This window comes from Talpa europaea (assembly GCF_964194135.1).
Source record: "Talpa europaea genome assembly, chromosome: X".
In the NCBI taxonomy this organism is placed as follows: Eukaryota; Metazoa; Chordata; class Mammalia; order Eulipotyphla; family Talpidae; genus Talpa; species Talpa europaea.
In genome coordinates this window covers 6,018,168-6,035,929 of record NC_140081.1, presented here as the reverse complement: position 1 = coordinate 6,035,929, position 17,762 = coordinate 6,018,168, and the positions used below count along the sequence as shown (strand labels likewise).

Below are 17,762 nucleotides of genomic sequence, written 5' to 3'. Positions count from 1 at the left end.
ACATAGAGTTGCAGCCTGGATTAAGAAACAAAACCCAACCTTTTGCTGTCTCCAGGAAACATATTTAGCTACAAAAGATAAAAATAGGCTCAAAGTTAAAGGATGGAAAACAATCCTACAAGCAAATGGACCAAAAAAGAAAGCAGGAACAGCTATACTTATATCAGATAAAACAGATTTCAAACTCAAAAAGATAAAAAGAGACCCCAATGGTCACTACATTATGATCAAGGGGACAATACTTCAAGAAGAAATAACACTCATTAACATATACTCACCAAACGAAGGAGCACCAAAATATATCAGACAACTGTTGTCCTCTCTGAAAACAGACATCGGAGAAAACACATACGTAGTGGGAGACTTCAACACACCACTATCAACAATGGATAGATCAACAAGACAAAAAATAAGTAAAGAAACCAAAGCTCTAAATAAGGACCTAGAGCAATTGGGCTTAACAGACATCTATAGAACACTAAACCCCAAAAAAACGGAGTACACATTTTTCTCAAGCGCACACGGATCATTCTCCAGGATCGATCACATACTGGGGCACAAGACAAACATCAACAGATACACCAAGATTGAAATCATATCAACCATCTTTTCTGACCATGAAGGCATCAAACTAGAAATAAACCATAAAAAGAAGGCAAGGAACTTTCCTACCTCATGGAGATTAAAAACTACACTACTGGAAGACCCCTGGACTAATGAGGAGATCAAAGAAGAAATTAAAAAATTCTTTGAATTGAACGACAAGGAGGACACCAATATCCTAAATGTATGAGATGCAGCAAAAGCAGTAATAAGAGGAAAATATATAGCAATAGAAGCTCACATCAAGAAACAAGAAAGAACTCAAAGAAACAACCTAATCTCGAAGCTCAAAGATCTAGAAAAAGAACAACAAAAAAAGCCCAAAACCAGTAGAAGAAAAGAAATAATAAAAACCAAAGCAGAAATAAATGAAATTGAAACTAAAAAAACAATCCAAAAGATCAATGAAACCAAGAGCTGGTTCTTTGAAAAAATCAATAAAATAGACAAACCCCTAGCCAGGCTCACAAAGGAAAAAAGGGAGAAAGCACAAATAAACAGGATCATCAATGAAAGAGGAGAAATCACAACGGACACAGCAGAAATCAAAAGAATAATCAGTAACTACTATGAACAGTTATATGGAAACAAGTTTAACAATCTAGAGGAGATGGACAAATTCCTACAACTCTACAATCACCCAAAGCTAGATAAAGAAGAAATAGAACACCTAAACAGACCAATTACAATTAGCGAAATTGTAATGGTAATCAAAAACCTCCCCAAAAACAAAAGCCCAGGACCTGATGGATTTACCAATGAATTCTACCAAACATTCAGAGACGAATTAGTGCCTATCTTCACAAACTCTTCCAAAAAATTGAGAAGGAAGGGACAATACCAAACACGTTCTATGAAGCCAACATTACACTAATACCAAAACCGAACAAGGACAACACAAAAAAGGAAAACTACAGGCCAATCTCCCTAATGAACACTGATGCAAAAATCCTCAATAAAATTTTAGCTATCAGAATCCAACAATGTATCCATAAGATAATTCACCACGACCAAGTAGGATTCATTCCAGGGACACAAGGATGGTTCAACATCCGAAAATCAATCAACGTTATCCAACACATCAACAAAAAGAAATATAAAAACCATATGATAATATCAATAGATGCTGAGAAAGCTTTCGACAAAGTGCAACACCCATTCATGATAAAAGCCCTTGAAAATCTTGGGATACAAGGAACATACCTCAACATCACAAAGGCCATCTATGACAAGCCAACAGCCAGTATCATTCTCAATGGTGAAAAGCTGAAAGCAATTCCATTAAGATCTGGAACAAGACAAGGATGTCCACTCTCACCACTGCTTTTCAATATAATACTGGAAGTCCTAGCCAGGGCAATAAGACAAGAGAAAGACATCCAAGGAATCCAAATAGGAAAAGAAGAAGTCAAACTATCACTATTTGCAGACGATATGATATTATACATAGAGAACCCCAAAAACTCCACAGAAAAGCTAATTCAACTCATCAATCAGTTCAGTAAAGTGGCAGGATACAAAATCAACACGCAAAAGTCAGTAGCCTTCCTATACACAAACAATAAATCTGAAGAAGAAGAAATCAAAAAGACCATCCCTTTTGTTATTGAAACAAAAAAAATCAAATATTTGGGAATAAATCTAACAAAAGAGGTAAAGGACCTATACAAAGAAAACTATAAAACACTGTTAAAAGAAATAGAAGAAGACACAAAGAAATGGAAAAACATCCCCTGCTCATGGATTGGAAGAATAAACATTATTAAAATGGCCATCCTTCCAAAAGCAATATACAGATTCAATGCTATTCCAATGAAAATTTCAATGTCATTCTTCAAAGAAATAGAACAATTATTGATGAAATTCATATGGAATCACAAAAAACCCCGAATAGCCAAAGCTCTCCTGAAAAAAAAAGAAGGGAATGGAGGCATCACACTCCCAGACTTCAAACTCTACTACAAAGCCATAATCATCAAAACTGCATGGTATTGGAGCAAGAACAGACATACAGACCAATGGAATCGAATAGAAAATCCAGAAATAAACCCACAGATTTATGGTCAACTAATCTTTGACAAAGGAGCAAAGACTATGCATTGGAGCAAAGAAAGTTTGTTCAATAAGTGGTGCTGGGAAAACTGGGTCGCTACATGCAAAAGAATGAAGCTTGACCACTACCTCACACCATACACAAAAATCAACTCAAAATGGATTAAAGAACTAGACATAAGACCTGAAACCATAACATATATAGAAGGAAATATAGGCGAAACACTACGTGATTTGCACATCAAAGACATCTTTATAGACACATCACCCAAAGCAGTGATAGTGAAGGCAAAGATAAACAGCTGGGACTACATCAAATTAAAGAGCTTCTGCACAGCAAAAGAGACAATAACAAAAACAAAGAGAAACCCCACCAACTGGGAGAACATTTTTGCACACAACACTAATGATAAAGGACTGATCACAAAAATCTGCAAAGAGCTGATGAGACTCAACAACAACAAAGAAAATAATCCAGTCAAAAAATGGGCAGAAGAGCTAAAAAGAAACTTCTCTGAAGAGGAAATGCAAATGGCCAACAGGCATATGAAAAAATGTTCAACATCACTTGTCATCAGGGAAATGCAAATCAAAACTACCATGAGATACCATCTTACACCAGTGAGAATGGCACATATTAAAAAAACTAGCAACAACAAATGTTGGCGAGGGTGTGGAGAAAAAGGAACTCTTCTGCACTGTTGGTGGGGGTGCAAACTGGTCCAACCACTGTGGAAAGCTGTGTGGAGATTTCTGGACCTACTAAACATAGAGCTTCCATAGGATCCAGCAATTCCACTCCTAGGTATTTACCCAAAGGACACAGAAACATCAATTCCAAAGAACACCTGCACCCCTATGTTTATAGCAGCACTGTTTACAATAGCTAAGCTTTGGAAACAACCCAAATGCCCAAAAATAGATGACTGGATCAAGAAGATGTGGTCCATATATACCATGGAATATTACTCAGCATTCAAAAAAGATAAACACATGCAATTTGCAGCAACGTGGATGGCGCTGGAAGGGATCATGCTCAGCGAAATAAGCCAAAAAGAAAAAGAAAAATACCGGATGGTCTCACTCATAGCAGGAATCTAGAAAACTTAAATAAGGGACCAGGAAAATGAATAACTATAAGAAAGTGAAAATCAAAATCAACAAAAAACTATGAACCAGAGACACTTTTAGGGGGGCGGGGGCGGGAGGGGAGGGATTGGGGTCAGAATGGGGGGGCTGCAATTGTATGGGGAATATAACAATAAAATTTATTATCTAAAAAAAATAAAAAAAAATAAATCATATCAGCTGAGCAAAGGGGAGCCATCATAAAGATTTAATCAGGCCTGGCATGGGCCGTGGAGTCCATAATTGATGATGTCTAGTTTACCTACACATCTCAGGCCTAAGACCCAGGTTTACCCTTTACTTATTTTTTTCCCTTTTCGTTGACGTGTATATTAAACACAGTAAGATACACAAATCTTAGGTTGCAGCATGATGACTTTTTATACCTCTGTCTGTTGATCAAACTCATCACCCCAGAACATTCCCTTGTGCTTTCTTCCCATCCAGAACCTTCAAAGATAGCCACCCTTGCTTTTATTTTTATATTTAAAAATAGGAGCTTTGGGAAATAAATAAGCTTGGCACAGTTTTGTTCAAAGATGCAGAAATGGCACCAGGCAGGACTGACAAGAAGATGCTAAATGGTGAACAGCTTTTATCTCTTTTGTTCTGACTCTCCATCTATTTTTGGTGGGTCTCACAGAATTAAGTATTTTAATTGTGACTCAGACTTTTCACTGGTAGACATTGCCTACGACAGGTCAGATTTGCATACGTCTTCCCCACCATCTGAAATATTCAGGCCATGGCACCTGAAGACAGGGTGCTGAGGCCACCCTTCTGCCATTTGGTCTTCCTCAGACAGCACATTTCCAGAAGTGTTCTCGCACACACACACACACCCTCACCCCCACTGTTGCTGTGGCCCGCAGATGCATTTAGGGGTCCCTGCTCTTGTTTGCACAAGGAAGGAATCGAGTCCCCTTGCAGAGGTCCCCCTCCCTACTGAGGGTAACAGGCTATGCAAACATCTTGATTTTGCAGGCGAAAGAGTGAAACAGCACAGGCAGGTGGGCTCCCTGCCCACGGCTTTCCCCTGCTCCCTTCCTGCTCTTCTGTTCCATTCACCTTGCTCAAAACCAGCTCTTGGGTTTGTACGTCACTTGAAGTTTAAACTACAGCTAGCTACAGATATTGCACACTATTTCCATTACCTTTGCAGGCTTTTTATTCAAATGTTAGATATTTATCTGTTTTGTTTCTTCTTATCATCCTCCCTTATAATAATGTGAGATCCCAAAGCCTCGTAGTCTCTCTTTCCCATTTAAACTGGGCCAGGCAAAGAGTAGGTATTCACTAAATATTTGTTAAATGCATGAATGACTCAGTGTCCTAAAGCTCTGTGGGAGAATCATTGGCTTCTGTTCTATGGAAATGGGAAAGGATGAAGAAAGGAGAAGTTATCAGTTAGAAGAAAGGAGTCAGTTATCAGCGCTCACCAGCTGCCCTCGCATTACAAGAGAGCGAAGGAAGCCAGTGAAGCTGGCCTCGCTCCTTCTGTAAGTTGTTAGCTGATTCCTGCTACAAACAAGGTCAATCTAGTTGAAGGAAAGCACTTGTCCACCCATCCTCAAGCCTTGGTCAGCCAACTGTGTCCAGGGCCGTGACTCTTCCCACGTGGCTGGAAGGACGCAGATGAATCTTGACTTGAAAACCTTTTGGTGGACAGATGGCTCCTTGACTCATAAAGCAACTACTGGTTTGTAAGACACTCAGAATTGGGAGTCCATTTCCAGTGAGAGATATTTGAGGGGCAAATAGTCATTTGTAGAAAAAAGAATTGTCAGATAGAAATGCAGCTTGGACGAGTGATCACTATGCCTGCCGAAAGCAGAGATGCCAGCCAGCTATTTTGGGCGGGTTGCCTCTGATGGTTATAGTCATCTGTCTTGTTTGGAGAGGAAGGACATGGCGGCGCAACTCCAGTTTTCAGGAAGGGCAAGAGCGTCTCGTGTCTGTCGGCGCTATTTCTGCTAGGAACCACATCAGCATACTCTAAGCAGCACGCTACAAGCTCTTGGCAGCACACAGATCAGAGCAGGTAGAGCCTTGCTGCTCTTTGTGGATTAACATACTTAAAAAGGGAAAATGAAAATTAAAGTCATGCGATGGTGCTAGTATTAATAAACATAATCCTCTGGACACCTGCTATAGGTCAAGCACTCCTGTGTTTTGGCAATCACTGGGCAGCATCGCCTCCAGGCAGACAGTGTTAGCGCTGCTTTTGACTTGAGCAAATTGAGGTTCGGGGAGGTTGAGCCATTTTCCCAAAGTCGCAGAGCCAGTAAGCGACCAAAGTTAGATTTGGACTCAAGTTTGACATTGAAATCCATTTATTATTTTCCATGCACCCACCTGTCCTCCTTAGAAGAGGAGTCTGTACTCATTTATCATCCGCTCTTGTTTGTGAAGCCAGCTGTGGCTCACGGATGCCTTCGCTACCTAGTGCCTGCTCAGGACCTGCCTTTCATGTTTCTCATCCAGACTTCTCAGGCCCTGTCCTTGGGAACCCCTTCTGCCACCCCCTGGCAGCCTGGCAGAGTAGAAGTGCCATGCATCGGGGCTCCAGGGACCCAGGTGGTAGACTTGGCTTATCCATAAAGCTCTTTAGCTTGGCTGTATCTCTGGACTTGTTCCCCACCCACAGCCTCATCCTGCCCAAAGTTTCTGTGACTCTAAACTTAAGGGAAGGTGACCAGCTTCAAGGATTTCCTCTTCTAGGTGGTTTCACTCTTGAATATGATAAAAGCCTTCAATGCAAGTAAGAATGCTTCTTAAAATAGAAACTCTCTGGCAATCCTAGCATACGGGTGGGAGAGTCATTGCCCCCATAGGGCTCTGACATGTGACATCTTAGCGCACAATCCACTCATGCCCCGAGAACATGAGGACAGCCTTACTGTGCAATCAGGTCTGTCGAATCTTTCCTCCCGATTGTACCTGGAAATTTCTGAACCATGTGACATTCTAATGTCAGAGAAATTTGACAGGATACATCAAGTATCAAACAGGAGTGTCATCTTAACCCACCTAGACCTTAAGTGAAATTAGCCTGGGGGCAAGTTAGAAGTCAAGTTAAAAGTGCACCATGAATACAACCCACACATGGGAAGAGGGAGGTAAGAGTTAGGGAGTCACTGGATGAAAAGACGCTGCCAAGCTGGTTGTCTGAGCAAGACTTTCTTCACACACTGGGTTTTAAAACTCCAGTGGGCATAAGTGTTGTGGATGGTGCATCATGGGAATGCAGATGCCCAGGCCCTGGACTGTACAGCCAGGCAATTTTAATATTGGTGCTTGAAGCAATACTAAATTGGTGCATTTCAAGCACACCACCTCAGTGTGTCCCAAGTGCTCTGACTCCTGGCAACATGAGAGACTAGAAGAAAATCTTGAAAGAGAAAAGAGGACTGAGAAAGGGGCTGCAGCTTCTTGAAAGCTCTAGCACTCTCTAGAAAATAATCATTTCCCCTCGAAGCAGGGCAGGACAATTAGGCCCAAGCAGGCTCCTGAGTGAGTGGACCAGGGGTTGTGTAAGGGCTTCAGGGAGAACCTTGGTCAGAAGGGAATGCTGGTCTCACAGGGAATGCTGGCGGGTCAGGGCAGGGAAACCAAGGTTCGTCCCCTGGCAGTCAAGAGCATGGTGGGTATGGCTACACCCGGATAGCTGCTGAGCGGGCTAGGGGCAGTTTCAGCTCCACCTGAGAAGAAAGCAAAGGAGCCTGCCTCCTAACACCCCTGAGGTGTGGAGGCTTTGTGTGGGGCGCTGTCTCTGGTATCTAACTGGAAAATCAGTCACTGAGAAAGTTCAAGGGAGCTGGGGGCGGTGGCTGCAACATGCATTGGGTGAACCACAACTAAAAATTTAGGAAAGTTCCTGTTGCTGGACAGGGAGGAGGGCCCAGCTCCAGGACGTAGCAGGCTTCCTCTGGCTTGTCACTGACATATCCATTCAGCAATTTGGGGGTAGCACTGGACACCATGCACTTACATAAGGCAGTTTCTCTCTTGAAGGATACCATAGATTAATCTCATTAATATGTTGTTTACATTTGCTACAGACTAACAACATGTTAACATTATACATGTACATTCTCCTAATGGAATATATCCCAATAGTTGCCCATTCATGCTTCTAGTATTTAATTTTAATTGTATTGTTTCTCATTGAGATAATGTTGTTTATAACACCGTGTGTGATCTAGGGACAGAGGCTCACAGCTCTCAGATGTATGTCACCACACCACACTCACCATCGAAGCCCTGGTAATCTTCCACCAAAGTCCATTTGGCAACCCTCTCCCTTTTGCTTCCCCCCACCCCTCCCTCTGGTAGCCTCAACTCTGTGTCGGATTTCTCGGGTTGTTTTGGTTTAGTTTTTTCTGTTCCTTTGCTTTGTATTCTTCTACCTTTAAAAGTTGTCCCCAAATCTCCATTTAAAGAACCCTTGAAGATTATGTAAATTAGACACAACTGAATTGAAGCAAGTAAAGGTTTATAATTCCTCTCTGATGGGGCAGAGCAGTTACCTGTCCTTACAGAGCTGGACCTAGAGGGCCCCTAGGTCCAGCAGGGAAGTAGACTTACACTAATCATTGGATGCTGCAGAATGGAAACATAAGGTACTCACCCAGGGATCTTGATCCACAGAGAACAAAAATAACTAGTTCATGTTTGACTAGGCAGGCAAGAACTGAACATTTTAAACTTGTTTTCTGAAAGTTCTGAAATGACTGCATTGAACTCAAGTGAATCAGCGAGAGGGGGCTGCTCACACCAGCCCTGAGCTGTCCACTCGGTTCACGGCAGACACAGATGTGGCTGTGCCTGGCAAGGCTTTCCACCAGAGGAGACTGAATGCTCACAGTGTGTAAATTGTTAGGCGTTTGAGAAAGAGCTCAATGCACATCCTTACTCAGACACCTTGCAACCCCTAGCTACTACAGATAATCAACTAATAGATTTTAGCTAAAGGCTCCCATACTATTAAGATGCAAATCTAGGGAGAGAGTAGTGTTTCAAGTATTGTTAGTTATTTTCTCCCTCGTATATATGAGTTGAGAGATCCCCAGTTCCCTACCCATAGCCCCGAGAGCAGATATGATGCTGAGAGTTTCAAAGGGAGCGACGGCAGCCGATGGAAAGCAGGGCTCAGAACAGTGCAGCCAGGCCACCAGAGACAGTGTTTGTCACTGCTGTATAAGTGAACCTAAACCCCAGGTTGGTCCTAACTGTAGAGTTAGACTCTCTCCTTTTACTTAATTCTGAATAAGACCTGATTTTCCCTGCCGACCTTGGGGTTTGGAGGAGATGAATGGCAATAGTGCTGGTTCACGAGCTCTTCCCTCCTCTTCCCTGCCTAAAGTCTCAGTGGCTGACTAGGAAGGTCCATGTTTACCAAACATTATAAAGGCATCACAGAAAATACCCATATGCATTGAGCAATACTAGCTGGGAAGGACAAAAATACAATATCTGCTCCCATCTGTGCCTGGTCCCTTCAGAAAATGTGTTCACATATGGCTGGCCCGTGTTAATTAAGTCCAAATATGGATTGCATTCAAATTGGAGAGTAACTGATAAATCTGCAGCTAAAACTTTTCCAAATGCTTTGATATTTCCTGAACGAAAATGTTTTGAAGGTGTTGAAAGGGAGAGGGCTAAATCAAATACCGGGAGAAAGAAGAGCTCAAATTATCAGAAGATTCAAATAATATTGCCCACATTTTATATTTTCAATTTCAAAATCATTTCAAGTCTAGTATTTATGTACTCAAACATTCATGAAGACATGTTATTTGCCTACACATTAAAATAATGAGAACTGTCCACGTCATGGACATGTCAAAGTGACCATGGTGGTCATTGTGTGTTGAAGTTCACAGCTATTTAATGGTGGCATGAGGTTGGGGAGAGTCTCAGTCAGATGGTAGGCTGGCCCATCAATGAGTAGACCACACTTTGAAACAAAGAACAATTCCTCAGTTTACTCTTCACAAGCAGCTAAAGAGGAGGTTCAGCATCAACTAAGCCATTAAGATGATGCAACTGTCACCGCTGCTATGAACTACATACCTCCCAAGGCTTGGGAAGCCCGAGTTTAATAGGAAACATCCATGTGTATGGGTTGGGGAGAACTCTCTCAACCTAGGCTGATCACAACATTCAGTGAGCATTTAGGATGAATCTGGACTGAGAAAAACTGCAGCTATTAGAAAGGTTAAATGACTTCTCATAGTCAGTAAGATGAGATTTATTTATTTATTTTTAAATATATATTTATTACATCATCCTTCATTTTTGTACAATGTATGATTTCCTGTGAAATTCCCACCATGAATTCACCTGTGCACCATCACCTTAGTCCCTTGTGCTCTTAAATTCAAGTCTACCTGAACCTCAGGCCTGACATCTACCCTGTCCCCATAGCATTCTGTCTTTAATCCCCTTGCTCACTACTGCTTCTGTTCTTCATTGAGTGGCACAAATTTAACAAAATATCCGTACTACAATAAAACATCACATGAAATATTTATCTTACTGTCCTTTGAAAGGCCTGATCAATTAGGTACAGAATAGCCTTGCTCTGTGTGTGTCTGTGTGGAACTTAATTTTCTATGTCCTTAATTGTCTTTCAGTGACTGTCCAATGATATATTTTGTATCCTCTTCAGTACAGATGTTGCTTTGTAATTTTAAATGCCATAAGCAAGCAAGGCTTGACTTCTTGAGCAGATTGCTGAGCTTTGTAGATGGATGATTTTTTTCCCCATTTTAAAATGAAGCACCTTTCCTTTGGCTAATGTGCTAGGAGATTACAAAAAAGTAACTCACGTGTCTCATAAGAGCCACAGTGATATTATGTGTATTTATTTTGGGACTAATGCCATCCAGGGAACCTTTCAAAAGCACCAGCATGGGCCAGACAGAAGCCTGCATCACCGTAAGCTGGGCATCCTCACCAGGACCTCTGAATTTCCTTTGGCTTCTTGCCATAAGAAAATTCAGGTAGTGAGTAAGAACAGACAAGCCTTTCAACTCTGCTGGCTCCTATCTACCTGTGGCCTACATATCCAGTTAATGATTCTCCCCTCGACCATCTTTGTATAATTATGTGAAAAAATATAAACACATAATTCATGAACACATTGTAAAATAATATCCCCTGGCTCCTCCTGCTCATTGAATCAGAGGGTACAAATAATCGAATTTGAGATTAGGAAATTTCTCAATAGGAAGGTCAGTATTAAATATTTGTCTTTGTGTGAATTATACATTGATGTTTCATACCGCCTCTTGAGTTACAGGTAGTCCAATGTTTCTTGCTCCACTCCAAAGTCAGGTTCTTCTCTGGAGTTGGATATTTATTTTGGGAGAAAAAGGTTCAAGGATTTAAGAGTAGTATGAGAAAGAAACTTGAAATTCAAGATCCCCTCTTGCTGATTCCTAAGTCCTAAGGGACATGATGGACCCACTCTTAGCTACTTGTCCAGGAGGACTTCTGTGGTTTTGGAAGGAGGAGTCATTTTAAGTTAAAGACTCACAGTGCAGTGGGGCTGGCAAGAGTCTCCAACTCCTTCTGTTCTCCTAGTTCAGTCTCATTTAATAGATAAAGAAACTGAGGCTCAAAAGGATGAGCTGGAGAGGCTATGCTAGGATCCTGAAGGATCCTCAAATGAGGGGAGGAAATGTGGAACTCCCGGTGCCCTGAGCTACCTTCTCGGTATTCTGTTCTTTGCACAATCGCCTTGAGAACAAACTCTGATGAATATTAATGCAGTGGAAAGTTACCTCCAAAAGGAGGAAAACCTATGGGTTGTCATTGCTAGTCCAATCAGGCAAACAGTCAAGGACAAGTTGTCATGCCAGCTGCTATGTATTTCATTGTCTGTTTCTTCTCCTTCAGACAAAAGTACTATCCTTACTCTGTTGTGTTTGAACCAATATTGTACCCTTGAGTGTATGTGTATTTCTGAACCCAATCAGAGTTCAAAGGAGCTTTCGAGCCCTTTAAGAGGGTCTGCATGTACAGAACACGCTTTCTAGACCTTAATACTTGTACCCTTGGCCACACCTTATTTTGAGGACCTCTCTCCAAAAATACCCCCTCTCCACCACTTATCTCAGCTCCTGCTGAATCTACCAGCGTATGTGCATGCCAGCACCTCCCACCCTCCCATCCTTGTGTGCCTCCAGGAAGAATGGAATCATTGTGGTTTCCATGGCATTTCCCAGCACTTCTCTGAAGCCTCGAGGCTTAATTCTGATGTGGGCGCTTATGTTACAGTCATTAATTACTGCATTAAGTCAAGTCGCAAAACTAATGAGGATTTGGACACAGAGTTGGAAAATGAGAATGTAATTTTGCCTGGATTATAGGATATACAGATAAACATGGTCCAAATATGCACAAAGAGAAAAAAATCACAGATTTTCATAGCTGCCTTTTCACAGAAAATGTGGGCTTACGTGTCTGATCAAAACTGAGAGTAAGATAAAGCATCACCATTGGTAACATTTAGGCAGGTCTTAGTTCGCTGTGCATTTTATTTTTGGCTCTGACATCTAAATAGAGAATGTTCATTTTTCTTATGCCATAAAAATCATTCTATACCTAAAGTTAGCATCTTTTGAAGTTCTTGCATCAGGACATAGGCTGAGTCAAGGACGGGAGGCTAGAGGAAAAAAGTAGGCCTTTTATGTATGTGGGTATAGCTGGTCATTAGACAGGATTGTTTGGGAAGCACTGCTGGATGTCTGTCTAGAAACCTACACTCCACCTACTCTCAGTGGTAATCTGTCAGCAGAAGGGGAAGGCATGTCAATCCCCAAGAGTTCTCTATTACAACTCAAGTACTACTGAAAAGGGAGAACACTGAATCATCAACACCTGGAATTGTGAATTGAATCAGAAGGGATTAAAAGGCAATCATCTTCAATGCCATAAAGGAATAGTTTTGGGTCAGATAAAGAGTGATGATGAGGCCAGCGGATGCCTTGGTGATAAGGGATGCTGTTGTGGAAGAACAGTCCCTCATTTACGCTTTAGATGATTTCCAGAAGTTGGAGGGTAGCATGAGGCCCCCAGGGTTATCTGATCAGTCACATAAGACACTAGAGGCAGACAGTATTTCCTTAACTTTGCCTCAGGCATACCCATTCTGGAGGTCTGCAAGAAACCTAGAAGGGAAATTGTAAACAGTTGGACCATTGTGGCTTCCTTAGGAAAGATAAGGACCTTTTTTCTAAACAAAAAAACAAACAGATAAACCAAAAAAAAAAAAAAAAAAAGATCTAATACCCTAATATACACTAATGTATGCACTTTTAGGGAGATTCAAGGACCTCCCTGGAGTTTTTCCCCAGCTCTTAGGTTAACAAGCCTTATCTATATGGTCACACTCAAGGGGTGGGTGAGCCCCTTCCTTAATGTCTGGAGTTTGTAGATATTCACCTTGGTCACTTTACTCTCAAGGACTGAACAGAAAGCACATCATTAAATTATAAGAAAATACTTTGGTATTTTCCTAGAGCATATGACCCGAGAGTGTCAGTGCCGCCTTTGGCTGTCTAGCCACATCACATATATTATATTCTACTAATGCTTTTAACCAGATCATCTCTTTGTTTCAAAGCCAAAAGAAATAGAAGTTCACAGAGATAACAAATTTCCTTGGGTCACAAAGCTAGTTCTGAGGCCAGACACTCAAGCCCAAGGCTATTTAGTACTAAAACCTACATCTACTGTAGTCTCAGGAGTAGCCAGGATAGCGTTCGACATCATAAGGTTCAGAGTAGGGACCCCAAACTATACAGCAGGCTGAAAACTGAGAGAAGAAAGAATGTCTCGGTACCAAAGTAAAGTTCACTGTAAAATTGAATCAGTGATATTGTATTGAGAACAAACATAAATCCACTGACCTTGATGGTACAAAAATGTGTGAAAGCAAAAGCAGAGGTAATTCCACCATCCTTCCAGAAACAGTGGCCATTTGTTTATCACTTAAGTAAGTGTAGGAAAAAGTGACTGATTTAAGTTGTAACAAATGTGCTTAACTTAAGGTAGAATTTTTTTTTATTGCACTTATTTAAATGCTTTCTTGCTTTGAGCTCTTTTTTTTCCTTTTATTTCCTTTTATATATTTTTTACATCATTTTTCATTTTTGTACAATGTATGCATTTTCATCTTCGTTATAGTCCCCATACAACTCCCACCCCCCTTATTTTGACCCTAATCCCTCTCCCCCCAGCGGAATAAGCCAGAAAGAAAAAGAATAAGCCAGAATACTGGATGGTCACACTCATAGCAGCAATTTAGAAAACCTAAATAAGGGACCAGGAAAAAGACTAATAACAATAAAGTAAAAATCATAATCAACAAGCAACTATAAACAAAATAGAATTTCTTCACAAATGTTAGAGTAACATTATTATATATAATTCAAGGAGAAAGAATGACATCTTCTCTGAAGGCCTTCAAGAGTAGGGGTTTTCAACAGGTTGCCTGAAGACAAGGAGTTGACTTAATGACTAATGGATCTCTTCAACCTGGGATAGTAAAATTTTTCAGAAAGTAGATGTGCTATAGAAGCTACTAAGACTATCTAAAGCTACCAATGGATCTTCCTATTTGAAAGTCAATGCTGCACCTTGAGTTCAGTCTTTCCAGACATTTGCTAAATTTGAAGATACTTTATATTCTTATCTTAAAGTGCACCTTCTTCCCCCAACAGCCCTTGGAAAAATGAGTCCAAAAAGGTTTGTTCCAAAGAGATAGGTCTTGGCAAGTCTATTTGTTTGTGTGTTTGGACTTGAGGCAAGACCTCTCCTAGTGCTGGCATAGAGATCAAGAGCTTTGATTCCTGTCCTGCCTTTCCTGTATATGGGTTACATTTTTTAGCTCACCCAACTTCTGAAAGAAGTCACTTCTTCATTGCTAAAACAAGGGATTTATTTTAGATTAGGTATTTTACAAGGCAATACAATCAAATCACAAAAGAATCCTATGCTTTTATAGAAGTCAGACTTTTGGCAGAAAAATTCAGAGACACAATGGGAAACAAAGGAAGCAAATAATAGCTAAGCTAAGACATTGTGGACATAGCACAAGCTGTTCCTCTCCAAAATTGTTCCCCTTCCCCTTTTTCCTTTCATATTGTGCACCATATCCCATGATGCCCCGACTTCTACTGCAAGTCACTATATGCAACTCAACACATATTGTTTGCACAATGCTAGATATAAATACACATGGCTCTCCTGTGCTACTGTGGATTCAGGTCTTTTTAAGTAGCATGAATTTTGGATTTTATTAAAGAGGATGTCCTTGTTTATACCTTGGTCAGGGGTAATCAGTGCTTGATGATCATCAATACTTGATGATCAATACTTGGTGGGTTCAACAGAAAACTTAAAAAGACAACAGAGAGTAAGGTCAAACATTCTAGAGAAGTGAGTGATAAAGAAGAATCCAGAAGAGAGGTGGGCAGAAATAGTTATTATACATTTCCACTAACATGGGCTCTGTCCTTCATCGCTAGATAGAAATTGGCTTTCATCGATTTAAGACCTTTGGCTCTTGTTTGAAAGATTTGTTTGAATTTTTCTGAAGTACCCCAAATGTTTGAATCTGCAAGGCACATGGAATTCTGGCCTACCTTCACCAATTTTTAAAGGCCCCCTGCCTTTTGGGAAACAGATATGTAAGACCCTGGAAGTGTGATCTTGCTTGTGATGAAGTCAGTGGATTACGTTGTTCTCTTTGTGTTTGGTATGGCCATTGGCTTTGGTTTCATGCAAAGTTCATTCTACCTCAGTTCCTATGAAGCTGAAAAAGCAGGAATTCATTCCCAAATGACGTGCTATCAGCATTTTCCTTATGTGTCAGGAAAATTCAAATATGAAACATGACCACGGAACATTATTTTCTTACAGTGGGCCAAATATTTAACAGAGTATTTAGCGATGTCAGGCTGGCGGTAAATCATGAGTTTATCTTTGGTATTTCTATTTCATCCATTTTTTAACCCTCTTCATCCTATCTTGTCCTCTCAGGTGCCCAACATTCTCATTCTCACTATTCTTCAAAGACATCAAAACTGCTTTAAGCAAGAAAATTTCCTATCAGCTCTTTACAGCTTCGGTGAATTCAGCACAGTGGCTTCCCTCTCCCAGCGGTGTTTGCATGGTAAACCTGGGAGGAGAGGGAAGTTCCCTCCTAGTAGAACTGCAGCAAGTTCTTTCTAGCATCTTTAAGACACCAGCAACTATAGCCCTCTTAGCCTTAAACTTGAGTTGGGCCTGCAGCTAAGCGTACATTAGCACTAATTACTCTTTACCCTCTAGTTAAATTGGGTCAGTGACTCAAATACGCAGTAGTGTGGGTGCCAAGCAACAAATTTTAATAATATTTGAGTCACACAATTCATTTGGAAAATGAGAGCCGCTTTCTTTTCTGTGTTTCCTATTTATTCCCATTCCTTAATTGATCTTGTGTCTGCCTGCCTTGTTAGGCTGGAGCCGTTCGTACTCAGCTTTGGATCCCTAGGCCCAGCACTGTGGCTGGCTCATTGAAAACACTTCCAGGCAGATAATTAGATTCCTACAGTTCAAATCTGCCAAGATCTGTGTTTCCCTAAAAAAGCATAGCCACTTCTTCACTAGGGCGCTTTCCACTGATTTCATAGAATACCTGCAACGAAGGAAACGTGTAAACTCAGCTGCCACAGGACAAGCCCTATCCCATCTAAGATGATTGTTAGGGTGTTTCAAAGCCTGTAGTTGCTACATTTGGGAGCCAGAGAGAGAATTGCTGTTGTATCTAGGTCGGAGGAATGTTGTCTTTTTTTTTTTTTTTTCCCCGTGGTTCTGGGATAGAGAGGGCCTTTATAGAACAGAAGGAAAAAAAAAAAACAAAAAAAAACAACCCTGGTTTTATTTCAGCAGTGCGCAATACCAGGTATTTACTAGAGCAAATGCCACCAGAGGCCTGAGGGTTAGTTGGAGCAGCTGATGCTCTGTGCTGCTTTTTATAACTCTCCTCAGCACCACGCTCTACATATGTCCCATTTCATCAGGTCACATCAACTTAGGTTGTGTCCGGCGCTGCGTTCTACACCAAATGCCTCACCGTGTGGGCTACTCTGTGTTTTTGACACCTTTTATAAAAACAAAAGCACGTTTTCTTAAAAATAATGTGGAGAAAGTTTCCTGGTTCACTGTGTAAGGAGTGACTTCGCCGTGTTTTACAAATGAGTAGCCACTTTCATTCCACAAGATACTGAGGCTGTGAAATTGCTTGCTTTAAGAATGGAAGATACCCTATAGACTGACATGGCATACTGGGTTGTGAAATGAAGTTTTTGACAATGGCAAGTCTGCACACTTGTGAAAATTATTTGCAAGGACAATAGTTGCCCCTTTTTTTTTTGGTGGGGGCGGGGCTGGGTAGTAAGGCTGGAGAGAAAGGAAAGTCTATAAAGGATCTTTGAGATGTCAATGTTTATTCAAAGTGTTAGATATCTCTCATATTACCTTGGCCTTGGACCTTGGGAGGAGGTTACAAAGGACACAAATCCAAATATCTTGGTTTCAAAGAACTGCCTATTTTAGAAAGAATGTTAACTTTAAAATACAGTCAGCCATCATTTCACTGTTTGAGCACATAATCTGTGCCAGGTATGATGGCAAGTATTTCTAGACCTCTAAGCTAGGGGCAGCAAATTATGACCAAAGGGTCAATTCTAGTCTACTACCTGTTCTTGTAAAGTTTTTATTGAAACAAAGTCATACACAGTTATGTATTATCTATGTCTACTTTGGCATGACAGTGGCAGACTTGAGTAGTTGGCCCAGAGTTCACACAGACTGGCCTGCAAAGCCCAAATACCTATTACCTGATCCTATAGAGAAAATACTTGCTAACCTCTGCATGCTATCATTCGTTCTCACAAGGATACACAGAGATAAATACGGTGTTT

At 40.9% G+C, this 17,762-nt stretch overlaps 1 protein-coding gene across 2 annotated transcripts in view; it reads right to left on the bottom strand.

Moving 5' to 3' along the window:
* Positions 1-17,762, bottom strand: part of GLRA2 (glycine receptor alpha 2) — a gene marked incomplete at both ends in the record, with an annotated part of 151,425 nt that overhangs the window by 92,516 nt on the left and 41,147 nt on the right. The window lies entirely within an intron of this gene.